At 39.2% G+C, this 27965-nt stretch overlaps 1 protein-coding gene across 12 annotated transcripts in view; it reads right to left on the bottom strand.

Moving 5' to 3' along the window:
* Positions 1-27965, bottom strand: part of PACSIN2 (protein kinase C and casein kinase substrate in neurons 2) — a 123420-nt gene that overhangs the window by 75533 nt on the left and 19922 nt on the right. For 2 of the 12 annotated variants that reach the window (XM_043515859.1, XM_043515882.1), the window contains exon 2: positions 24107-24190. The exons of 5 other annotated variants lie outside the window; for them this stretch is intronic. The gene's annotated coding sequence lies outside the window, so the exon portion shown is untranslated. Of the gene's footprint in view, positions 1-347; positions 428-2701; positions 2834-17762; positions 17855-24106; positions 24191-27965 lie in introns of those variants that run through there. 5 more of the 12 variants (XM_038377358.2, XM_043515863.1, XM_043515891.1 and 2 more) reach the window with 5 other exon arrangements.

Genomic DNA, 27965 nt, shown 5'->3' with positions numbered 1-27965 from the left:
AAGGGTGTTTGGGTTTGTCCAATTAGACAGTTGGAAACCCTAAACAGAAATAACAGGATGAAGTCAGAGGGAATTAGGAGACAACCAGCTCTCCCATCCTGACAGCAACTCTCTTCTGCTGCTATAAAAGAGGAACCATGAAAATATACAGCCAATCTGTTGGGCAATTAGATCAAAAACATTAAGTTTCTGTTTTGTTTATATTTAAGTTTTTAAATTAAGGCTTTTTACAAGACTCCCTGTATTGTAATTTTTAATTTTCAAATGACCATTTTGATTTAAAACACTAATATTGTACCTAATGCAAAAGAGCTAGAAAGAAAAGTAAACAAACATTTTTGACCAACCTGAGTGAAATGTAAATAACTGAAACAGACATCCTAAATAATGAATATTAATTTGAAATTGTAGTCATTTCTCCATTTCAGTAATCTGAAACACAGGAAACAAGAAAGTTTAAAGCTATTTCCAGCTTGTCTTTATCCTTTGTTAATTTTTATAGTCATTCAGCAATACAAATTGTGTAAAATCAAGAGCGTTTTAAATGGACAAAAAACTTTCGCTAAATAACTATGGTAATTAGAGCTGATTAGTTTCTCCTTTTCCTCTTACACTCTCACCAACCCCAAAAAACCTGAACACTCACCAGAACACCAGTTATTTCATTCTATATTAAATCTTCATAGAATACCTGCATTTTCTATTCTGGCAGTCAAATGAAAGAGTGGGATGTGTTCACGCAGTATCCAAAGAGTTAAGCATTTATATGAATACAGTGTGTGCGTGAGCACAAGCACATGTATAATTAGAAAAGCAAGAAGGGACTATTGTCAGTTTAGACGACATACCCAGATACTTTCATTTGAGCAATCCCCTTTGACATTTGAAATTTGCTATGAAAATTAGATGTCTATTCCAGACAAGGATTAAAATATTCAAAATTACAAGACTGAAAAATTGTATAGAATGTCGCAGTATTGTAGCTCTTTCAAAGATTAGCTGCACAGAATTAAACTTTTTTTTATTAAAAAATCCTGGAGGCCTTCTTTAAAAGTTTTGGGATTTTGTAACTGCTTATTTACTTTAGAAATAACAGGTATATCATAACTGTCCTTCCTTCTTTTTGCTGAAGAACTATTGAGAGGTCTCAGGAACAATTTGAGTTTTAGTACCTTAATTGAAGGAGCAGAGGTGTTGAATCTTTAGCGAAGGCTTCTTTTATTTAAACAGTTAGTTGCTGAAGCTAAACACATGTTTAAAGAAAGTTCAGTCTGATGAATAATCCCTTCCCAATTCAATTGCCCAACTTTTACTCCCTTGGCTCTTGTGATATTACCCATTTCACTGCTTCGCCTGTTAAAGTCTTCCAACCTGACTGACCTTAACTTAAAACATAAAAAACCAAGCAGAGCTCGTGATTGAAACCTTTCAGGCCACATTTGTGTCATAAAGCAGCAAAAAGGGGCACAAGACTATTTCTTAACCCAATCAGGTTACCTTTGAAAAGCATGAAATTGTCAGCATTTCTTTCAAGCAACTTGGTATTGAAAGAAATCAAATCAATTTGGTGTCCCGAACATTAACATTAAACTTCTCTGTAGCAGAGTCATTTTAACAGTGCATATGGAAACTAGTATTGAAAATTTTGCAAAGTATAAATAATTATACTATATCTTAAATCTATTAATTTACAGAAGTATAGAAACCTGGAGTTTATCATTGTGTAATCTTTGTCCCACATCGCTGGCTATAAATTAAAGAATGACACTGAGAAATAGCTGAACTGTTGATTTAATTGGGATAATTGAAAGGATAGTAAGCTACACAGATGCCCACATATGAAACCTCCTTATGGCAAAAATCTTACTTCAATATAAGTCTCTACTTACACCAACATGTATGTAGGCTAAATATTAAAAACTGTTTGCTCAGTGCTTTACTCCATCTTCCCATGTAGGAAACTCAGATTTGAAAGTAGTATTATGATTTGCACAACAGCAAATGGTATTTGGAAGCATGACGAAGTTATGCTGTTAGCCCCTAGATGGTTGCGTTTTTGGTTTATTTTTGTTAGGTAGGAAGTGGGGACAAGTAGTAAAGATAGTAAAATAAGAAGGGGACATGAATTTTGTGTATTCCCTAGCAGAAAGGCATGAAACAGCATTTACAGCAATCTTGGCAAAGTAACTGCTTCCCTAGCTGCAATGACATGAATACACCAAGATTCTATGATTATAGAGGGAAACTGGAAAATCGTAATAAAGGTATTGCCCCAGAGATGAAAATTCTTTCAAGGTAAGCTGTCAAGCAAGGTACTCAGGAACGTGACAGAGCATATATCACAAAATATAAGCACCTATCTGTAAAGTACTTACAAAAACAGAAAAAATGCTAAGCAAAAGCATAAATCCACAAATAATATGATCACCGTACTGATAAAGTGAAAGAATGTTTCCATGGATTTTAGCTAATACCCTACCTTATTAACAGAAGGTAGGGTATCATTTTACCAAACTCATTCAGTATTTTTTTTCAAGCTGCTAGCTAAATATCAGTTCAGACAAAATAGTTTCAAACTATTTGTACTAAGCAGCTGAAACCTAGTAGGGCTCTGAAAAAAATTAAAGCTGTTTAACAATTCATTAAACATGCAGTATGCATAAGGTCTACCTTAATAAAATGTAGACCTTAAGTAACTCACATTCTTCTTCCAGACGCCAAGTTCAGTTGCATAACTTCACAGACCAGCTTCAGTACCTGTCTTTTCCCTACACAGCTCTGTATGACCTCCAGTTTCACAAGCAGAATTCTCTCAGAGCTCATTTCATCATTTCCTGTTGGCTGCTGAAATCCTTGTAGCTCAAACTAAGGTCATTCCTTCACATTGCAGTGCTCTCACAGATCTCAGGTTTTTTCACAACCATTCCTGATATTTACGTACCGCAGTAATACGTCGGGACTGCCTTTCCTACACACTATAATAAATCTGAATGTTCAAAACGTAAATCTTTCATTCAAAGTATGAATTCACTGAAGACATTTTTAAGTATATGATTAGCCTAGTGAAGAGTTAAAGGAGAAAGTGGAGGTTTTTTTTTTAAACTATATCAGTGAAATTGAAGCTGTTGTGGTACCAATTTCCACAAATACACATGCACACCCTTAGGTAAGAGTTAGCTATGATGTTTCTATTTTTACAGACTTAAAAAGTTGGATTACTGTGTTTCAGGAAGAGTATGGGGGGGTTATAATCACTAATATAATACTGACACGGAATAGAAGTAGGATAAAGGCAACCAATTTCAAAAAAACTAAATTGTTTCACTTTAAAGTGCAACGAGAGCTTTTGCCTTTATTTTTTTTTTTAAAGTAGTAACCATTCAGATAAGTGATTTTTCGTTTAGATCAATTTTACCCCTAGCAGAAATTTCTTTCCTGTCACCATTAGTGAGGACTGACTGGCATGACACGCTACCTACAACAAAAGGCTCTGCTTGAAATAACGTAAAGAAGAAGAAAGATGAGTAGGTGGGGAAATAATAAGAAATCTGGCCCTCACAGCAACAGAGCAAACTGGAGGAAATAGGGAGAGAAAGGCAGACATAGACCTTCCTATGTAGTATGTCATTGGGATTTGTTTATGAAGGTCAGGACAGGGAATAGAGGTTTTGTCCTCTTCCTGTATTTTCTAAGTCCCAGGTTACACTAGAAAAGGCTTCTATATAGTTATACTGCAAAACCTTTTCCTAGTGTAGACACAGCTTATACCAGCCAAAACAGTTTGGTTATACTGGTTTGCTGAGTGAAATAAGCTATAATGGCATAAGCACTTTTTTGCAGATAAAAGTGCATCCATATTAGGACTTTTGCTAATACAGAAATGTCATTAAAAGTCACATTCCTAACCAACCTTACTATAGTGGCAAAAGATTTAAGTGTAGACCGGCCGAAACACATCTAAACAGATGTTGAGACTGAGCCCAAGAGAAGAAATTGCAGCTGTCACCAACAGATACCCTTCTGGAACACAAACCCTCAAAGGTAATGACTGCCTAAACCATCAAGGTACACCCATGCTTCAGACACCACACCTCATCTTCCAAAAGATATTAAAGTGCAGTCTAATAGTTATCTTTGTGCTGTCAAGGTAATGACTATTTATCATTTAGTACTATTTAGTTACTTCATGCAGCTGGAAAGTATTCATTTCCAACCACAATGGTTCAAAAAGATCAGATCTTAAAACAATCACTTCTACCACTATCCAGCAGAACTTTTGTTTGGCACTGGTGCAGAACTTATTGACTCCAGAGCTCAGAAGAATGTAGTTTTCAGTACTATCCATATGAAAGACACACCTGGCCTTTCTAATTCTTGTTTCATTTAACAAAACAGTGATCTGTTCCTTTTAAATGGATCAACAATGGAGCTTTTTATCCAAACTCTTTCCAAATCAAGATTTGAAAGGTTGAAGCAGGTACTTTAGAATTACAAAGAAAACAGAAAACGATTCAGATCTGAGACTAAAAATATTTAAGGACATTCTAGTGCTTAAAATAGGTAAGAAAATTATATTTTTAATTAAGTTAACTAACTTTTAAGCTAAACACACCAAATTGTTCTTTAGACAGTTTATCTTTTGAATCTTATTCACTGCAGATAAAGACAAAGACAAGACAGAGCTTGAAAACAGACTGTTGAGTTTTGGATCATGTTTGAACTCTGTTTAAACGCTGTTCCAACTTAAACCATGGTTCAGATAGGCCTCCTCATTCACTTAACTCTAGCCCAGCAGTTCTCAAAACTGTGGGTCTGGACCCCAAAGTGCAAGGGCCAGCATTAGACTTGCTGTGGCCAGGTGGGCTGAAGCCAAAGCCCAAGGGCTTCAGCCTGGGTCATGTAGTAATTTCAGGGGGTCGCGGTGCAGGGAAGTTTGAGAACTGCTGTTCTAGCCAATTTCACTTTCAGATTCTCATACTGCAACATGAGGTTGCCAACACTGTAAGGAGATATTGATTGCTACATGCATTTACAGGGAATTTAAGCATTTATATTTGTGCTGATTTAAAACAAAGACTTCACTGACATTTTTAAGTTTTCATGTATTTAGGGTTTTTTTAAATAAAAAAATTACTGCATTACTAAATCATAGGTCTTAAAATATCCCTTTAAATACCAATGTCATTAACAAATTCAAAATCTTACAAGTAGTTTAACTAGCAAGTTGAAGGTTTGTTCAGGCTTTCTTAAGCCAGTTGCCTTAGAACTAAAGTAGTAAACTAAAATTTTCACCGTATACAAAAAGGCATTGCCTTTAGAAACATGGAGTGAGCGGGGGACGAGGCCTCAGAGAAGGGCCAGGGCAGGGGTGTTTGGTTTTGTGTGATTAGAAAGTTGGCAACCCTAACTATAGCTTTAATTAAATTAAATGTACTAATATGCATTGTTGTAATCCCTACAGTCACCCACCCTCAGAGGAAAAAATGAGGGTTACAATTTGAGAAGAAATCAGATGCAGAATTACCAGTCCAGGATACAGTGATCTATTTGAGAGTTCACTTTATTTTGCCACAGGCCTCTTGTTCTTTTTTGCTTTACTGATTCTGTAGTCAAACAGCAACAAGCTGTGCACTATTAACATCAATAATTCATTTGTGTTCCGATGCAACAGGCAATCCAAAGCAGCAGTTACTGTTTGTTTTAATTTCAATTTAAAGTATACTTAGTGAACCACTGGAAAAAAGGTAAATTAAAAGAAAAAATATTTCTGCACCTTCACGAACAAAGCCATTTTAGAATTAAAAAGATATCAAACTTGAACCTCAAAAGAGGTAATTCAAATCCAACTTCTAAAACTAATCAATTATACCAGACCTACATATTGTTTCCTCCAGCCTTTAATGCAGCCAAAGGAAGAAAAATAATTCTCCCTGGGACTACAGGTTTATATTATACAGTTACTTCAATATTATAAATAGGAATTGTTAGGCAACCTTAAAAGACAGTGCTACCAGCCTCTCCTACAATTATTCAGGTTTTTCTCCTATATTTGTAGATAATGTTTGTTAAATTTGAGCTTACTTATACGTTTATATTATACACTATATTATAATATACATTTATATTATACACTATGTTCTGCTAGTGAAGCACTCAACTAGCCTTCATGTAGAATCAGTCTACACCACTTCCTTGCCCTCATTTTTACATGCATGTAAAAAAAACTCTTTTTTAAAAAAAAAAAGATTTAAGGCCAAAGCAGCTGAGAGTTTAAAGCTACAAACTGGAGATCCAATAAGAAGGCATGGATAACTGGAGTTATTTTTTCATAATGGCTGACTCTCTATGCCATCCCGCCATGGAAGAAATACTGTGCCAAGGAAAATCCTGATTTCAAGATTTTATTACTTATTGATAATGCACCAGCTCATCCAATCAACCTGGACGACCTGTGCAAAAACGTAAAAGTTGTCTTTTTGCCACCTAACACCACAACACTCACCCAACCCAGGGATCAAGGAGCCATCGCTGCATTTAAGGCATATTAAATATACTGTACTTTCAACCAGCTCATCAGAGGCACCAATGGGGAAGGCAAGCCTACAATTTGGCAATTTTGGTGTGACTGCAACATCCTCAAGTGCATCAATAACATTGGTGAGTCCTGGGCTGAAGTTACTCAGGCATGCATGAATGGTGTGTGGCAGAAGTTGTGGCCTGAATGTGTCAATGACTTAAAAGGATTTAAAAATGATGTCCCCGGTTTGAAGAAAGATATCCTTGGCTTGGCCAAGGAAGTGGGTTTTGATGAGGTGGAAGAAGCCGACGTTACACAACTTCTGCAATCACACAGAGAAGAGCTAACTAATGAAGATCTGATGCAACTAGAGGTGATGAGAGCAACGGAAGAATAGGGCCAAGAAGTAAAAGAAGAACCAACCCATCAAAACTTGACTGCCAAATGCCTTCTGAAGCTTTCCAAATGATTGAAGCTGGCTTGCAAATCCTTAACGATTACGATCCTAAAATGGAACCCAGCTCCAAAGTGATTAAGGGAGGTGGTCATGTAATGAATTGTTATAAAGCAGTTTACCAAGAAAAAAAAAAAAGAAAGCAAAACAACAATCTCAAGATGTGTTTTTCCTAATTGGGAAAGTTCAGCAAGAACAGCAAGAGGAGCAGCTGCATGATCCACACTCTTCCACCCTTTGACTCTATCACCTCAACCAAGCTTCACAATCATCATTGCTGAGTACAATATTAAATTGTTTGTTTAAAATTGTTTAAAAAACTTATACTGTATATGTATATAATGTCTTCTGTCTGGCAAAAATAATTTCCCTGAAACCTAACTCCCCCCCATTTACATTCATTCTTATGGGGAAACTGGATTTGCTTAACATCGGTTCACTTAAAGTCACATTTTTCAAGAACATAACTACAATGTTAAGTGAGGAGTTACTGTATAGATCTTGGCTCTGCCTCTTCTGGTTTGTGGGACTTCTGGGATGGAATGCTGAGGTCCAAAGTAACATGGGGCAATAAGGAAGCTCAAAAAAGTTGGGGTCCCATGTACCACTGTTCCCTGAACTGGGATCTGGGAGAGGAATGGCCTCTGGGAGCACTGCTACAGTGGAAAGGAGTTACTGTTGTTCCCAGCAGCTTGTATTGTCCAGAGGCTGCATAATATGGCTGGGAGCTGGTGTGCAATGCTACATTGCCTATTGCCTTAATAGTAAGATGCACTGCAACAGGGCATATTGGTTTTGTATTGCCTCCAGGAGTTACCTCTGAATCTCTTTTTCCATACTATCTTTGGCCATGGCAGTGCCCTTTCCTGACAACGAACATGTTGTCCTTCACCACAGCAACGATCTCCCTGGAAAGCTCCTTATCGGATTCCCCTCAATCCTCAGATACTACCTCCACCTCTACACATTTTTGGCAGGTTTTTTAGGGCTATGTAACCATGTCCCTGAACACTTCATTGCAAATTTTCCATTTTCTTCCCCTCAGGTTTCACAGCTGCTCCCCCATTAATAAGGGTTGTACTTGCAGGTTTAGCCAGTGCAGGTGCAGAGGTATTAAAAAAATGACAAGTTGTTATTGTTCATATTCTAGAGAGTAAAGGATTATTTTTTACATGCATTTCTTGCTTTACCTCTCAGATTCTTCCCACTCTTGGGGGAACCTTGGAGATGTTAAGTGGTATGTGCACAGGGAATTTTTTCTGTGCAGTCTCTGTTGCATAGCTTTGCCATTGTGTCTTGGAGGCTAGGTGGGATCGAGAACTATGTTTCCAGTCTGGGAACAGGGTTGGGAATTATGTTCTCAGTCTGGCTTTGCTGCCCCTTAGAGATATAGTTATATGCTGTTGGAGGGTTTAGTGGAGTTACTCTGGGGTGGGGCTAGATAGTAATCCTCTCTACATCCCCTTTAAGATGACATTACACTGAGAAGATGAGTGGGAGGCAGAGAATGGCCTTATACAAAAAGGCAAAGGGCAGACCAACAAGATACACTGAAGTTATGCACCAAGATGTTCCCCCTACTCCAGGACTGCTGCAGGAGTGAAGGGGAGTCATAAGGTACACTGGTGGGGATGGCCATGCAGCTATTCCTCAATCTCCAATAAAAATTGAGCAACTTCTCAACCTTATATTTGTCTTTATTTCCCCTGCAGACATGTTGAAAGTGCAGAGAAAAATATATAGGGCTCTGCAATGACAGCCTGAAGCATTCACTGTTACCAATCTGTAAGAATGTATGTTACAGGGCTCAATAAAGTCTGCTGCATTTGGCAGCACTTCAGTGTACTGCCCCTCTTCCCCCCCCCCATTCCCCCAAAAGGCTGCTCAAATTTGGCCCAGCTGCCCCATCGTGACAGAGGATTAGCTGGGACAAATCTGAGTGAGTGGCATTGCAACCTGGTGCACAGGGTTGCCATGCCACTCAAATATGGCCTGCCCACCCAAGATACTTCCTCCGAAATCTGCCACCCTAGGCAGCTTCTTAGCTTGTCTACATCTAGAGCAGCCTCTGCACAGGGCATTTACAGGGGAGATACTCTGCAGCTTTACAGGCATGCAACATTGATGTCTAACTCATGTAAAGTAAGAAAACTAACCAAAAACTTTTTTCCCCTGTAACTGCAGCTCAATAAACTTTTGCATTTCACTCAAAAGAATGTCTTCCTTATTTGAATACGACATGGGAGAGGGTCGAGCAGTGGCTATCCACCATTTTGGGTCAGCAAACAGCAGCAGTAGTGTAGTGTTCGCTGAGCAGAACAGCTGAGGAAGGGGAAAGAAAAATAGTACATGGGCATGTGGTTTACACAGTGTAGGCCTGAAAATGGTAGCTATTAGTGGCTTTAGCAAAAGATGGGGGCAGATTACCCCATCAGATTAGCCGCCATTTTGAAAGGTAAATGAAGGAGTGAATGGACAGTATGGGCTGATGGGGGAAACAGAGACCTTGGAGTCGGAAAGACTTCTAGCTCATATCTGCCTACGATGGCTGTGGCCTTGGGGCTCCCAGAACAGAAGCTAGCATGGCTGTATAGCATAATAAATTAAAACAAGAAGAAACTTTAAAAATATTAAAGTTACATGCTGTGGTCCCCTCCACAGGATCAGTCTCCTCAGTCCTGGTCTGGGTTGCGGCCTGGGACTCAGGGTTGGTTGCTGCAGGGCAGAATTGGGCCTATGTTCTCCCGGCTCGCATCAGGGTCTTGAGTCCTAGACAGATCTTAGCTTTCCAGAGAGATCTCTTCACTGGTCTCCTTGTGCCCATCCCCCACATGACACTTGTTGGCCATCCTGGGAGGGGGTGGGTGCAAAGAGTAAAAAGGAGGGGGTGGAGCACCGGCCAGCAAGTTCCACAAATTGCCTAGGTTGGGTGATGGTTTAGTTGTATAAAATCCTGTCCAGCTCCTCAAAAAATGGACAGGTTACATATCCCCGGACAGATTTTTTTCATTATAATGTAGGTGATCCTGAGCTATTTGGTCTCTATCTGGCACGGTTCGGCGCCTGGATCATGGCCACTCAAAGACATTTACCTAGCTGGCTGGCCACAAGAGCTTCCTGCACTGATGCTTTTCCCTAGATGGGAATTAGATGCAGGGTCTCAGCGTGGCTCCAAGCATCTGCTCAGGGTATGCTGTAGGGCATCTGGAGTTTGTCACAGCTATTGAGACAGAACGGAATCCAGGGGCAAATGGACAAAATCTGGTTGTGTACCAGCTTATAAACGGGAGAGGGACATCCAATCAAGTTGACCCCAGTACCATGCTGGACACACAGATAAAAAGACACGTCAGTAATGGCTGACTGTAAAGTAGTATGGGATAGATAGTGGTAGATTGCCAGAGTAGTTGGCAGCACCATTATATGCACAGGTACAAACCAGACTACCTTGCTTCGCAGCAAAGTCAGTTCACTTTAAAAGCAGACTCCAGAGTTCACAATAAATGCAGAGCTAGTGTACTGTAATGAATTGCATCATGTGTATACAAGTGTTCTCAAACCAAATTAACTCAACTCAATTCCATGTAGACAAGCCATAAAACTAGTTAACGTTTAGGACTTAACTTGAGTCTAGATGTATACCTGTATAATTGTCCGTCAAATGTGATACAAGCTCCCACTATCTATTTTAGAAGTGCTCATGAACTGGTTCAATACCACCATAAAAAGTACTACATTTAACATTTTGAAGTGCATAGAAAATATGCGCCTTGGGATATTTTTTTCAAAAGTAAATTTTGATTTCTGAAAGAACAGTGGCCCTATCACTAATGCAGAGTAACTGAATAAGATATGTGATGGTCATAAAAAAAGTGTATTATACTGCTTAAAAAATTAAACAGTTCATTTTAATTTTAGTGTAGTAACTCTGTTCTCTCTCACTAAATTCCAAATATTTAAAAAACTTAAATTAATGAAAAGGACTTGTCAAGCTAACAGCATTCAGATCTTAAGAAAACAGTTTAATGTTCATGCCTTTGGATATTTATATTTCATTGTACCAGGGCGGGGGGGGGGGGGGGGAGAATATGAAAGGGAAAATAACCACCCTTCCTTTCCCAATCACTGCCACAGGGGATTGGAACATACAGTATGCTATGTAGCAGTAAATCAAACTTACTTTTTCATACCTGTCCGGGCAACCGTACATTACAAAAAACTCGGCGACGATATACACTACAGTTTCAAAACAACTGGGGTCAAACTGTATTGCGCGCTTGATGGACCAGTAAGATTTGGGAAAAGAGGAAATGCTGTGCTTTTCTAACAGTAGTTACTCCACCAGATCAAGGAACAGAAGTGATGGGCTCTGAAAGCCTAAGAATAATGGCTGTGACTCAGGACATTCAAAATGGAGGAAATCTTCCAAACTTGACAGGAAAAATCCCCTTCCCTTCACCATCAGAAAATAAAGTTTATGGCCTGTTCAATTTTTCATTTTATATTAAATGAAATCAGTTTAACTTCTGCTAACACTGTCAAAAGAGGAGTTGTTGTCAGGGTGGAAAGTCTTGATTTAAACCATCAACTTTTCCATTTGTACTTCAGTTATTTTATATATGGAGAGGTGCACTCTCACTGGTTGATATAACCATTAAAACATGTTGATTTACAACTAAAGAGAGCCTTCACCCTAGATTTGGTACATCTTTTTGCTACCTAGGAGAGTACTCTATAAACTACATATATTTGTTTAATTATATAGCTTAATATTTTCAGATTCTTATTAACTGTACTTTTTAGTATGTTGGAAAATGGTAAATGATATACTGCTTACTTAACTAGATAATTAACTGTTTGCTCATGAGTTATGTCAAGCTGCATTAGTATGGTAACTGCAATTTAAACACACAAAACAAATTTTACAGGTTTTGTTTTTTTTAAACAAAACAACCTTAAATGTTTTGGATACAAACTTCAGGTGTTCTTCCATGAGCTGGATGGTAAGTGCAAGTCTACACTTAAAATGCTGCATCAGCACAGCTGCACTGCTATAGCACTTTAATGAAGTTGCTCTAAGCCGAAAGGAGAGAGCTCTCCTGTCAGCAAAGTTAATATTTATGAAGAGGTGGTAGCTATGTCAGCGGGAGATGCTATGCCACCGACATAGTGCCATTTTTCACACCCCGAACAACTTAGTTATACCAATATAGGTCTGTAGTACGGACCAGACCTAAGTTTTCACAGTTGGAGGAGTCATAAATGCCCATAATTTGAGAACTAAGCCAATCAGAGCTCAGGTAGGGAGACTCTACAAAATGGGACTAAGACCATACAAGTGGGCTCAGTGTATGATCCTGATGAGATACATGATATTGTCTCTTGGAGTCAGAGGCTGGGTCCCAGCGCCTGTGATGACTTTGCCAGTCTCTTGCACCCAGTAGCACAGCCCCTGGGTTCCTCACAGAATCAAGTCCTTAATACAATACATGATCTATTGTGCTATATTTATAAAGGCTGACTTCAAAAGTTAGAAACAGGGGAAAAATACTTTCTTTATATAGAAAAGTAGCCCTTAACTCAAAGTTTTGGACAGAGGCTCATGGATTCAGCATAATTATTTTTTATTTAAAACGTTTTAAGAGATAAGTTTAAGCCTTAACATTTTATATAGAGCTGTCAAGCGATTAAAAAAAGTAATCATAATTAATCGTACTGTTTAAACAATAGAACACTATTTATTTAAATATTTTTGGGTGTTTCCTACATTTTCAAATATATTCATCAGAGGAGAGAAGTTCTGGAACAGCCTTCCAAGGGAAGGAGTGGGGGCAAACGACATATCTGGCTTCCAGACAAAGCTTGATAAGTTTGTGGAGGAAATGATATGATGGGATAGCCTAATTTTGGCAATTAATTGATCTTTGACTATTAGCAGTAGATATGCCCAATGGCCTGTGATGGAATGTTAGATGGGGTAGGATCTGAGTTACTACAGAGAATTCTTTCCTGGGTGTCTGGCTGATGAGTCTTGCCCACATGGTCAGGATTTAGCGGATCGCCATATTTGGGGTCGGGAAGGAATCTTCCTCCAGGGCAGATTGGCAGAGACCATGGGGTTTTTTCGCCTTCCTCTGCAGTGTGGGGCACGGGTCACTTACTGATGGATTCTCTGCATCTTGAAGTCTTTAAACCATGAGTTGAGGACTTCAATAGCTCAGACATAGGTTAGGGGTTTGTTACAGCAGTTGGTGGGAGAGATTCTGTGGCCTGCGTTGTGCAGGAGGTCAGACTAGATGATCATAGTGGTCCCTTCTGACCTTAAAATCTATGATTTCAATTACAACACAGAATACACAGTGTACAGTGTTCACTTTATATTTATTTTTGATTACAAGTATTTGTACTGTAAAAAAATAGTATTTTTCAGTTCACCTAATACAAGTACCATAGTACAATCTTTTTATCATAAAAGTTGAACTTACAAATATAGAATTATGTAAAAAAAACTGCATTCAAAAATAAAACTGCGTGAAATTTTAGAGTCTACAAGTCCAGTCAGTCCTACTTCTTGTTCAGCCCATCGCACCGACAAACAAGTTTGTTTACATTTGCAGGAGATAATGCTGCCTGCTTCTTGTTTACAATGTCACCTGAAAGTGAGAACAGGGGTTCGCATGACACTGTTGTGGCCGGCGTTGCAAGATATTTACGTGCCAGTTGTGCTCAAGATTCATATGTCCCTTCATGCTTCAACCACCATTCCAGGGGACATGCATCCATGCTGATAACGGGTTCTGCTCGGTAACAATCCAAAGCAGTGCAGACAGATGCATGTTCATTTTCATTATCTGAGTGAGATACCACCAGCAGAAGGTTGATTTTCTCTTATGATGGTTCAGGTTCTGTAGTTTCCACATCGGAGTGTTGCTCTTTTAAGACTTCTGAAAACATGCTCCACACCTCGTCCCTCTCAGATTTTGGAAGGCACTTCAGATTCTTAAACCTTAGGTCGAGTGCTGTAGCTATCTTTAGAAATCTCACATTGGTACCTTCTTTGCATTTTGTCAGATCTGCAGTGAAAGTGTTCTTAAAATGAACAACATGTGCTAGGTCATCATCTGAGACTTCCAGAACATGAAATATATGGCAGAATGCAGGTAAAACAGTGCAGGTGATATACAATTCTTCCCCAAGGAGTTCAGTCACACATTTAATTAACAAACACTTTTTTTTATTTTATTTTTTTTTTAAAAACAAGCATCATCAGCATGGAAGCATGACCTCTGGAATGGTGGCCAAAGCATGAAGGGACATACGAATGTTTAGCATATCTGGCATGTAAATACCTTGAAATGCCAGCTACAAAAGCACCATGCAAATGCCTGTTCTCACTTTCTGGTGAAACTGTAAAGAAGAAGAGGACAGCACTATCTCCTGTAAGTATAACAAACTTGTTTGTCATAGCGATTGGTTGAACAAGTAGGAAGACTGAGTGGACTTGTAGGCTCCGACGTTTTACATTGTTTTGTTTTTGAGTGCAGCTATGTAACAAAAAAAATTCTTCATTTGTAAATTGCACTTTCACAACAGATTGCACTACAGTACTTATATGAGGAACTGAAAAATACTCTCTTTTATCACTTTTTACAGGGCAAATATTTGTAATCAAAAATATACTCTGATTTCAGTTACATCACAGAAAACAATATAGATGAAAATGTAGAAAAACATCCAAAAATATTTAATAAATTTAAATTGGTATTCTATTGTTTAATAGTGCAATGATTAAAACTGTGATTAATAGTGACTAATTTTTTTAATTGATTATTTTTTTTAATCACGCAAGCTAACTGCAATGAATCAACAGCCCTAATTTTATATTAAATTCAGATTTCATTTCAAACAGGTTTACTTTTAAAAAGAAAGTTATAATTTAAACAAAATTTTAAAAATCCAATTTGAAAATATCAGGGTTTTTTTATTGTAAAATATTGATTTTTATTCACCCAGCAATTCTATGAAAACCAAATGGCAAACTGGAATAAGGGTGTGCCTGTCGATATGTTAGCTATGGAAACGACAGGAATAAAGGTTTCTCTTTATCATATAAAGATCTTTAACTCTTGATTCTATTTTGTGTTCCACTAGTCACCAACACTCTGCTGCTCAATTTTCAAATTTAAAACTCAGTGTAGAAACTTCTGGCATTAATATATTTACAGGTTATTTCTACATAGAAAACAGTATGTAGTTAGAAACAGTGATGTTCAAAGTAAATTCCTGAAAACAGAGAGGGTTGTAGTAAATAGAAGCTTCAAGGAGATTTCAGTAATCACTCACTTTCCTGCAACCACATCAGACCCTATCATAAGAAAAGTTCTATATGAAATTTGATGAAATAGCATTTATTACAATACTCGGAATACAAACATCTCCTTCAACTGTTCCATTCCCAGAAGGGTAACATTTTCTTACACTTTTCTATACTAATGCAAATGTCTAGGTACACTTCGCCAATGCCAGCAGAATAAGAAAAATAATTGAAGTTGTGACATTCTCTATCAAAGGGGAGGATGGCTTATTAACAGCTGAGACTTTGAAACGACAATTTGAACCATTAGAATGACATGATCAATATTACAGCTAATCCTGTAAGAGAGAGTGAGCTCTTACTGAAGAACTCAAAAGCCAAGTTAGAGTTACTCCTCGCTGCACCCATGGAATCCCAAAAGAATATCTTAAAAAAAAAAAAAGCCACCACACCCACTATTTATTTGGACAAAGATGATCTGAAGCCCAGGCTACTGTCTTGCATATTTCTTATAGTGTGACCTCTGCCACTTTGCCTTATAAGGCGACAGCTCTCGTTTGACTGAGATTTGAAGAATGCCTTCACCAATAATTACTTTACCCACCTAGGTAAAACAGAGGGAAATTACACAGCACTCTAAATAATCATCCAAGCCTTTGGGATATTCTGAAGATGTACCTGAAATTGCCTCTTACATACCTTATTAACACATCATGCATTTGATGAAGTGACCTGTAGCTCACAAAAGGTTATGCTCAAATAAATTTGTTAGTCTCTAAGGTGCCACAAGTACTTCTTTTCTTCTTATTAATACATAGGCAGTAAAATGTATTCCTTTCCTGCTGCAACAAAGTAAAACTTCTTGTTTAAAGTGAAAGAAAAACCCTTTAGATGGAAATCAAGAACTGCTGAGAAAAACCTTTAAGACACTCATGTTTGGCTCTTTACAGGATAGCATCTGCAGCTCTCCTACTCTGGATCAGACACTCTGCTATTTTGAAACTCAACAGTAAAGCCTTGAGAACTAGAACAAGATCTGCAGCTATGGTTTACTAGAGGTTTTAGTTGCCCCATATATCTTAACAGAACAAGATTTAACTGGATATGTACTGAAAATGTGTTGTGGCCCATTTTATTCCTGATCATTCTCCATGCTAAAGTAGAAAATTGCACAATTAGAATTAGTGTTCAAGTCCTTAACTAGTCCTGTATACAAGAATTCCAACAACAGCACATACGATCAAGCCTTTTATGCTTTAGTGTTTTCTGCACACTGGAGAATATTTAAACTATCCAAATTCCTGACATCCCTAGTTTGAGACTGCATCACGATCTCTTCCATGCTAAGCCTAACTACGAGTGCATAGGGTGATTTCTAGTTTGTGACAGTATATTTGCCCCTTGATAAGGGCAGCTGAAAACTACTTATGTAGTTAGCTTTGTGTCACTAAAAGTTTGTGGGTGACCCACATTTGGTGCACACCTATTCAAATAATTACTTTATCATTTTCCTAATTATGAGAAATTGGCACAACCAGTTTCATGGTATGTAGTTCACTGAAAAGGCTATGATATTTCTCTCCCCATAGTCTCAAGAGGAAGATTTCTTCCATATATTATTCTGTTCAAGGATGTTTAAACATTTTCATTATTTGATGGTATGCTTGACTTTGCCTTGAAAACATAGGAATACAAGTATTAACTCTCATTTCAGACAGCTTATTTACCATTTCCTCTCGGATACTGACCCCATCATTGGGCAAATGCACTACCCAGGTGAGCTCCAGCCATAAACACTGGTGTTCACTAATATATTTTCCAGACCTGTGGTTCAACCGCAACCACCTGTGAGATCTTAATTCCTGTGGAATTCATATTATTTTACAGAAGTGCTTTGATTTTCATATAATCAGGTAAACTGGAATGTCATGTGGAAATCCATTCAGGTCTAAGCCCCAAAGAAAGGTTACCGCATAGCCCAGAGCTCATAGGCACTGGCAAACAGCTATACATGGAGGGAACACTACATGGCATCAATTTTGAAGATCTTTTAGAAGGAATTCCCCATTTATAGTCAGTTTTTCTCCTAAACAGACTAGAGTTTGTGTTGAAGTTTATTTCTTCCTTCACCCAGTTGTGCTATGAAAATCTGACATTCAAGAAAGTGCTACTCTGCCCAGTAATCCAAACACAGAAAATTGTATAGGCACTTTTTCTGCTAAGATTACTGGGGAAAAGATGGGGGTTGGTGAATATTCTTCAGGCTGAGACTCTAAACAGTAGAACTTAGAAGTGATAGGGTTGATTTAGAATTTCAACACAGGATGTATTGACATGACATTAAAATATGCACCCTCAGAACGTGAAAAATCCCTCTTCTCATTCTTATTCCTAGTGAGTGAGGAGGCTTAAATTGCCAATTTCAGCAGCAATTAAGATTTCATTTAAAATGTTATGTTTCTAGCCTTTAAAAATACCTGTTGAATGTAAGCTGATGCAGTGCCATCTGTCTACAGGCTCAGGATGGCCACTTCAGTGCCTTTGCTGCTACTCACAGCTTTCTCAAGCCCTACCAGAATGAAAGTTAAGACTGTCAGTTTCACAGATCCACACCAGGTTCTGAATACCAGTTGTAAAACAAAACACATGTCCCAATCACTGTGCTATATATAGCACCAACACTGGTCCTACGAATGAGCAGAGTCACCCCACCACCCTCGACAAAATAGTCAGGAGACTATGGGTAGGAAGAGAAAGCTCTTTCAGCAGATTGGCAAATGGGTATCTGATGTACCCATTCTTTCCTGAGGAGAGTCCAAGGACAGCAAAATTCTAACACTCCTCTCCCATCCAGCACATGATAGTGCAGGATGGGCTAACTCACCAAGGTACTGACCCTGTATTTAACTCCTGAACCCTGCAAACTAATTTTTCATATAGGCTACTGGATAGTAGATTTTGATATTGGACAATATTCAGAGAAGTGCCTCAATCCAAGAATCCCTGTAGATCCAGAAAGCCCAAATTTTTATCCTGCATTAAGTGAAGGAATTACATATATCCAAAAATTCTACCATAAAGATTGGACCCTCTGTAAGATTAAGAGACTCCAGACAAAATTTAGGGCTTAATACCCATTTTCAAAAGAGACAGACTTCTAAAATTAGAGACTTTTGAAAATTTTACCCTTCTTCAAATTCCCACTTCTACCATTGTTTCAAGTAACATCCAAGATTACTGTAACTCAGGGGTGACCAACCTGAACCTTAGAAGGAGCCAGAATTTACCGATTTACATTGCCAAAGAGCCACAATAATACAACAGCAACCCTCCAGCAGCTCCCCCCACCTGCTCCCAGCGTTTCCCACCCACCAGCAGCCCCGCCAATCAGCACCTCCCCCTCCCTCCCTCCCCACACCTCCTCATCAGCTGTTTCATGGAATGCAGAAAGCTCTGGGGGGAGAAGCAAGGGCACTGCAGGCTCAGGGGAGGGGATCGGAAGGGTTGGAGAGGGGGGCAGGGCCTGTGGCAGAGCCAGGGGTTGAGCAGTGAGCACCCCCCTGCACACTGGAAAGTTGGTGGTTGTAGCTCCAGCCCCGGAGTCAGTGCCTATACAAGGAGCCACATATTAACTTCTGAAGATCCCCATGTGGCTCTGGAACCACAGGTTGGCTGTAACTGACAGAGGAAAATATATTTGTGTTGTTCCAGTGTCAGTTCCCTATTTGTGTAAATATTTTACAAAAACAGGGAACAGAAACCTTTCTGAACAGGAAAATGAACTTAAAGAAAATAAATCAGATGGGGTAGTTGTAGGACTTGAAACAATTTTTTTTCAACTGACATGACTTTACATTTATAGCGTCTCTTTTCAGTATTTCACACCTTCTTTAAGTACAACACTGAACTGTAAAATCTTTTTTATTGAGTGACAAATATATAGAATACATGCCTTGCATTCTTCCCCCCACTAATACAGATATGACAGCCTGACGGACTTTTCAAGATAATCTCAAATCTGAACACATGAACTGAAGAATTTATTTAAAATATTTTATGTAAATTCTATAGAATAACCTCCTGTTTGCAGAGTCCAACGATCCCAGTTCTGTTATCTGTCTAATAGGAGACCACTGCTATTGAATTTAGTTCTTTCTAGAATACTGGTCCATATGTTAGAGGATACTGGGGAGTGGGACAAAGCAAGTTACACACTATGCTCTCTGAAAGACAACTTTTTCTTTGTATAATCTAAAGGTAATTAGCATATGAAAACTTTGGAGTGGGGGATATTAAGCAACCAGCTTTTGGCTACAAAAGAGGCCAACATTTGGTTAAGCAGAGCTGGTAGAGGCTGCCAATGATGAATCAACTGGTAATCCAAGGGGAAGTGGTCCCTTTAAAAAGGAGATGGAAGGGTAGACTGGTAGACTTCTTTCCTCTCCTGGATACCACCTGCCTCAGCAGCTCCCCCTTGCAATCTCAGAACCAAACCATGACCCCATAGTTGAGAAAGAGTCTGGAGTACGGAGGATCTCAGGATTACCTTGAATACCTTCTCTTTAAGCTAAAAGCCCTCTCCTGGTCTTCTACACCCTCCACAACTCTGCAGGAAATGTGGGATATGACGTGTGTAAGAAAAGCCAAGTATTGTGGATGCTTCCTGGCCTTGGAGTTCTTGAAAGAATGAGCTGTGCTGTATACCTGGGAGGGAAGGATTTCTACTCATGAGACTGAGAACCTATAGAATATCAATGCCTTGAGGTGCTGCATTCACTGGTATGCGGCTGCTTCTTCACAGAAATCTTCATAAGCCTATGAGACCTGCTCAATTTTCTCCTTTTGGTTTACCTCTGACAATGGTACTGATACTCCATCTGCTGCCTACAAGCAGCTGAACTCTGGTAACCGGTAAGCACCCCAAATGCAAAGCATGATCATCAAAGAGTCCCAATATACTGTCTATCTGCTGGCAGTAAAGAGCAATAACCAAACATATGGACTGACACAGAAGATGGATAAAAGAACTAAGAATTCTAAATCAGCAAGCTGTTAAATACTGAAGGTTGTCAATTCAAAAGTGCTCAGTCTTCATATGATGGCAGGAAGGAACAAAAATTAAGATGGTATAGAAAGCAATTATTAGGAGGATGCACTTCATGCTAATTAATCTTATATTCAAGATAAAGAAATATTAAATTCACATTGAAACGACATCACAATTTTTGGAAATTAAAGAGTGGTGAAATAAACCTGCATAGTATGATGCAGAATTCAAAAATTAGCAATATTAACAAACAGCAGCTACCAGCCAAACCCTAACTTGAGTCATTTCCCACAGCATGGTAGCATGAAGTTGAAACTATACGTATCTTGGACATTAGGAAAACTTTTTGATGGCAAGGTCATAAAGTTTCTTTATTGAGCTAGTTATTACAATTCTTAAAAGAAAAACTAAAAGCATTTGGAGAAAACTGAAGAGTCTGTGCTAGACAGTGTGGTCCTATCCAACCTTACTCCTAAGCCCACCCTGTGATTTTCACTAAAGCATGACAATCTTAGAGACCATTGCCGACACAGTGAGATATATTCTTGATCAGCACTCTACAGCTAGGTAAAGCTATATAAAAAAAAAAAATCAGGAAAATTTGGTGAAATATTAGGTTTCATGCTCTTTAAAACCTCCTGAAGCAGCTAGGAATAAGGTGGAGGAAAGAGGGGCTAAAATTTGCACTGAAGCAAGTGAAACCCATATGCTTTATACTGCAGAATTTGACCTTGTTTGGACCAAAGAAAGGGAGAGAAGCAGTTGGAAATAGTATACATTTTAATTAAAGTACTGTCTGCACATCTGCAGAGTACAGGCAAGGGCAACTCACCTAGAAGGGCCCAGAAATATCAAGAAATAGGGCATGGCAGTTACTAATCATGCTCATGAGCTGTTTCTGAATCTATATAAGAAAGTGTTGGTGTGGGCAATCCACTTGAGAAGTCAAACACCCAGTCATTCTCCAAGAGTTGAGCCAGAGTACACGGGGGAACATTATAAAGATAGGTTTCAGAGTAGCAGCCGGGTTAGTCTGTATCCGCAAAAAGAAAAGGAGTACTTGTGGCACTTTTATTTGAGCATAAGCTTTCATGAGCTACAGCTCCTGCATTGGATGCATTATAAAGATAGGAGTTAAAGACAGCCCTGTGGACCCAATGGCTGTTCCACAAAGGACCGAGATGTAACTGCTGAGAGGGCTGGATCACCATCCCTGTACCAGTTTGGATACAGGCAAGTGTATTATTCCATCTTTACTTAGTAGGGAAGCTTTCCTTTAAGATAAATATTTGATCCATCACAGTGTGTTTTATGGACCTAGCGGGAGAGCTGAAGGAGGTGCATGCATTTCCCCTAGTGGCTACAGAGCCTATGGAACTTGCATTTAGCTATCAGCGAACTGCTTCAAACTGGGATTATGTCTTAGTTAAAGAGAGAAAATGGGGCAGCATTTAATGAGACAATGGTTTGGTAAATTCTTAGCTGGGCCTATTGGGAGAAGATAGTACCCTGTAGAGTGAAGAGCCCCTCGCGAGAGCCAAGAAATGGGTAGTTTATATGATGATCCCAATACCTATGCCACTTTGGATAGATGATACAGATATCCATTTCCCCAGCAACTGAGGACACAGTCAGCTATTAATCCAAGGACTGTAATGCTGCTATCTATGGAGATCCCCAGATTGCTTGTTAACAGATTTCTGAAGAGTCTGAAAGGACTGAGATGCTCTCATTATTCTTAAACTCTAAGAAGTCCAGATGAAATACATTGCACATTATGGTCACCTGAAAAAGATGAGAAGTCATCCAAGAGAAGATCAGAGGGGAATGTGTGCTAAACTATAGAAAATGTTACATTGCAACCTTGTATTTGAATATTTTTTATTATATTTATTTATTTAGTTAGTTTTTATTTTACTAATAGTTTTTATTTAAACATTATTCAGAGTATTCCAAAGTACTATTTACAATGTTTTCCGTGTACATTAAGCTGTTTTACTAAGCCTATGTCTACACTACCACTTATGTCGATATAACTTATGTTGCTCAGGGGATTGGATAAGCCCCCCTCAGTGACAGAAGTTGCACCAGTGTGGACAGCACTATGTTGGTAGGAGAGCATCTCCTGCCAACCTAGCTGCTGTCACTCATTGAGGATGGATAATTAAGTTGACAGGAGAGCTCCCCCATCAGTTTAGAGCAGCTACACTAGAGATCTTGCACTGGCGCACCTGCATCAGTGCAAGAAGAAGAGGAATGTAACAGTTCTACATAATATTGCCTTGGAATCCCCCATCCTATTACAAATTCATAAACTCACATAAATAAGCAGATGGGAGAGAGTGGCGGTGCTTCATAGTCTAGTGGATTAAACCCAGGACTAGAAGCTAGAATATTCCACCTCTAGCACTCACTAATAGTAAAGTGCTGGGTAATTGCTGACTTTAGTTAAGCTTCACAACATCCCTGAGATTTAAAAAAAAACCACTACTCCTGTTTTTACAGCTAGTGAAACAGAATCAGACAGGTTACACATCAGCAAGGACACAGCAAATAAATATCAGAACCAGGGATTATAACTCCATTCCAATCCCAATCCATGCTTAATCCTGCAAATCAGCAACTAGAAAGTATTTACACCATGCCTGAAATTAGTTTTGTTTGAAGATGGAGAAGCATTAGCGTATAAAATTGCAAATCACCTTGAGAGGCTCCTTTTAAGTTCTAAAAAAAAAAAAAAAAAATTACCAGAAAGTCAGAAGAGATCAGAAACAAACAAATGTTTTTTCTCAGAACTCCTAGCCTAGAAAGCCTAGGCTTTCAAGGCTATCAGTAGAGGAAGGATACAGTACTAACACTGTTTATATCTGACCCTGGACCCACCAACCGTTCATTTTTCTAAAGAAAGTCCCTAAGGAGCACCACTACTGCAACTGTCCCCACTAAAAGAAGAACAGAAACTTGGGAAGGACATCACAACTGACAGGAAAGGAACCCAAGAATGGTCCCAAAGTTTTGGATTGACTTACTGCTTGTCAGTTACAAAAGCAGAGACCACCCAAATCAACAAGTAGTGTACTGAGAGTATAAAGAGATATGCATATGTTCAGGAACTCTTAAGTCATTTTTGAATCCATGAGATTGAACTTTGACTGCACATGCTCATTTTCCCAAATTTCTAGTCTCTTTTTGCTATAGTAAATAGAGTGATTTATGGTCTTACAAATTCAAAAATGCTTGATTGCAAGAATTTCTGCTACAACTAGCATGACAAATGCTCTATGAATTGACTATCTTTTCTACCTTATAAAAAGCACTCTTAAGAAGTAGCCCATCAAAACAAGACATTTTAAAAGTGTCCTGGAAAAACTTATTCACCCCTTGTAGAAATTCAGTTAACAGCTACATTATGGCACCTTAGAGACTAACAAATTTATTAGAGCATAAGCTTTCGTGAGCTACAGCTCACTTCATCCGATGAAGTGAGCTGTAGCTCACGAAAGCTTATGCTCTAATAAATTTGTTAGTCTCTAAGGTGCCACAAGTACTCCTTTTCTTTTTGCAAATACAGACTAACACGGCTGCTACTCTGAAAGCTACATTATGCAACTGAACTGCAAATACAGTTAAATGGTTCAAGACCTTGGGTGAAATCCAAGTCCTTCAAGGCTAATAAACCAAGACACTTAATATCTCATCCATTATATATTAAGAAATGTGAAATAAATGTTGTGCATCCACAGTCAGTTGCTCACTCATCCACAGTAAGAGTACCTTTAAATATATGACAAGCATCAAGAACTTCTTAAGGGTTTCAGTGCTACCTCAAGACACAGTGAAAGCTTTCACTCTTTTCTCCTGGAAAAGACACATGAAATCCAGTAAGATCATCACTGTAGTACTAGTAAACTCCCAACCCTCCTCAGTGAAGTATATGAAAGTCATATTAAGTTTAGTCTAATCTTCCTCATATAATGAATAATATGGTATTGCTTGCAACACTTCATGTTGTAAACTAGGATGCCAGAAACTAGTCTCTGAAAAAGGTGTATTCAGGCACTAACAATCCTCAGTTTCTGTATATATTTTTATTTTCTTCCTAGTACAGGTGAAACAACTATGTTCTCCTCATAAAGTGTACCTACTTTATCTTTTCTTGCATTCGTTACTCAAAGCTTGTGATATAGTAACAACGTTTCATATCTAAGAAAACCCCAATATATATCCAGTTTTAACATTACACAGATATTCCAACATTTAAAGAATGAATGGTTACTTACTCTACTTGCCCTCACAGATTCCAATCTTGGTGCGCATGGATCCCATACATGAAAGATTGGATTCTTTTGAACAGCATTGTCCACTGAGGCCTGCGCCTTGGCCACTCTCTCAAAGCAGGGAGTATAAGGGATGGAGCAGCTGCAACTCATACTGACTTCTTTTACCATAAAGAATTCCATGAGAATAGTAGGTCTCTGACTAGCAGGGACGGAGGGCAGGTTATGGAATCTGTGTGGACAACACAGCTCAAAGAATCAGATACTGTAGAGCTAGTAACTGTTCTGTCTTTGAATGACTGTTCACACAGATTCCACTCTTGTTGAATAATAAGAATTGCCCAGGCACCTGGAGGCAGCCAAGAGAAATCCTACTTAAACAAAGATTGCAGGACCATTCAGCAAGTCTAGCATCTGATCTGGACACTTGAACCAGGGAACAGTGAGATCCATGTGGTTACCCTACATCTCTCTGTTATGGGGATGCCACCCAGACAGGCTACAAATGCCACCTGAAACCTAGTGAAATGAGCCCGAATTTGTCAAGGGGCTCTTTCTTAGCTAAAAATCAACAAGTCTTAATACAGTCCAACCCCCACTTGGACAGCAAGAGAATATGGGCGTGTAGGCATGCACCTGAATGGCTTGATCCTTTCTAAACAAAAGGACAACTCTCTCAATATCTAGTATGTGGTGTTTGCATTTTTACCTGGGTGAAAAGAATTTAGGGAAGAAAACCAGGGTGTGAATAGATTCTGACTGATATGAAAATGACTACCTTGGATAGAAACTTTGAGTGAGGTCTAAGGAGACCTGTCTTTATAAAGGAACATGCAAGGATGCCTTGTTACAAGGGTCTGGATCTCCCCCTCTTCTCTAGCTGATGTGATGTCTACTTAAAAAGCTGTTTTCATGAACACATAGTAAAAAGAACCAGGTAGTAGCCACGGGCTTGAATGGAGATATCCATCAGTCCAGTGAAAACCAGATTAAATCCCACTAAGGTAAGTTTTCCCACTGGTCAGGGAACCCATGGGAAAGCCCTTTTAGAAGCTTCATTGCCATCGGATGCAAGAAAATGCTGTGGCCTTGGACAGGGGAGTGACTTGCGAAGACAACTCCCAGGTGCATTCTTATGGAATTTAGGGATAATTATGATTATTCCGATAATGTGGAAATCAGAGCTGTCAATGATGAAAGTTACTGCTCAATGCCCAGATAAAAAGCATCTTCCATTTGGTCACGTGCATCAGTCTGGTCAAATGTTTCCTACTCGGTAGCAAGATGTCCTCAAAAGAACAGCTTCTCTCTGCATCCGTCATCCAGCCAGGATTCAGGCTGTCCAATGCAAAGATGTCGGGTCTGGCTGCAGGAACTAGCTGCCATTATGATAGACAGACTAATCATTTAGCCTGACCTGCTTGATCTAATCTCCTTAATCAAGATTCAGTAGACTGGAAAGCAGAAACTGGCCCATGTGAATCTTGCACATGCCAGGGTGACCACAATAATGTGGCTGGCATCTTTCATCAGCTTTCTCAGTATCACAAGTATTATAAAGAGGACATACATCAGACCAGGAGCCTACAAAATGGGAAAGACATCTGAGGGCTCATGCCTCCTCTGGAGCAGAATCTCTGGCATTTGTTGTTGTGACATGTTGCAACCATATTCACTTGTGGGAACCCTCATCTGCAAAAGACATTATGGAAGACTGAGGTACCCATGGTGATTCTCAGGTAACTCCGTGCTGAGTCTGTCTGCTAAGGTACTCTACCTGCCAGGAAGGTGAAGGGCCACCAATGCTCCCTGATGACAGATATTCCAAATCTAGAGATGTATGGATTCCTGGCATAGTGATGAGGACCTGCCTCCCCTTTGCCTCTTGAAGTAATGATTCTCTGTGGTACTGTCCACAAACACTTATATTGTCAAACCCTGCACACCAACAAAATTGCTCCGAATTACATGTAGTGAGGTCTCCTGAGGGGGCCATTTCCCTTGAATTCAGAAGTGGTCGAGATGCACCCTGACAGATATGGCAATTTGTAGGCAATATCCTGGACAATCCTTATTGAATTAAGTTTAAGTATCTTAGGAGTTCATTATATTAAAAATGTAAATGTTTATATATTATTGTGGGATTGTACATAATGGCTCTAGAGCGGAGACATGACTAAGGTAAATCCTAAGAAGATTATGAACTTCAAAAGACTAGTGGAAACAATGTGCCAGACAAGAATGAACTTTTAAAGAAAATGGGTTTTCCAGGAAATCTCTAGAGGGAGGTATACTCAAATGTACTCCCTCAGTTATGCAAACCTCAGTCTTTGGAAGCTTCACCTTGAGAAATGGACCTTTGTCTGGCTGATTGATCTGCAAAGACCATGAGTAGGTAAAGACCCAGACTGTATAAACGGAGAAGCTAAGTTATGCATAGGGGTTCTGTTTCTGAGCAGAACGAGTTATGAACTTGTAACCACAGAGCTCCTGTGTAGGGATTGAAGGAGTGACTCCTACCGGAGCTGGGGTGATCTCTGATAAGCTTATTAGCATATACGTAGGATCTCTTACTGTTGTAATATGTTTTCTCTGTAATGCTTTCACTTTAAGACTCAATGTGCTTGCTTAGGAAAAGCTGTGTCAGAACTTATAACTGGGCAATTACCTTTTGTGCCACTTCTCGCAGCTCCCATTAGCTGGGAACAGCGAACTGCCGCCACAGGGAACTGAGGGGCTCCATGCCTGCAGATGCTCCAGGTAAACAAAACGATAATTAGATATTCAATTCAATGATTTCATAGAGTTTAAAATCAAATTTTGGTGTAGACCCATTTATAAGCCTCTGCTCTTTGATGTGTCACTTTTTTACCAAAAATATTCAACTCATGAACGAGTATATACGGTATGCTGTTTATAACCTCTGAGGAGAAAGTAAAAGCAGGCCTGCTTGGGTAATTTACTTGCCGGGAAATTTGAAGTGTAGGCAGGGAACTGTGCAGGAAGGAGAGAGATGCAAGTCTCTGCCCAAGAAAGGTGACAGCCGAGGAGCCAGAAACCTAGAGGAGAGTGCCTGGCTGGACCACAGAGGGGAAATACAGCTGTAGTTACCCTAAACTGTGACACTCCACAGCTTGGGTGGAGACGTGCAACTAGAATCTCTGTTGGTAGCAGTACTGGAAATGACATTCCACTGCACACCTGTGTTGAATCCATCCTCAATTTGATGAGGACACTGATACACTTTCCAGGGTACCCAGGGTTGTTAGGCACCTCACTACCACCTGCCCTTCAACATGAGGAAGCTTTGTCTGTGCCTGCGATGGATTAATTTCCCTACACCACCAGCCTCCAGC

Source organism: Dermochelys coriacea, chromosome 1, assembly GCF_009764565.3.
Source record: "Dermochelys coriacea isolate rDerCor1 chromosome 1, rDerCor1.pri.v4, whole genome shotgun sequence".
Taxonomy (NCBI): domain Eukaryota; kingdom Metazoa; phylum Chordata; order Testudines; family Dermochelyidae; genus Dermochelys; species Dermochelys coriacea.
The sequence above is the reverse complement of the archived record's forward strand: the minus strand, read 5'-3'. Positions and strand labels throughout refer to the sequence as shown.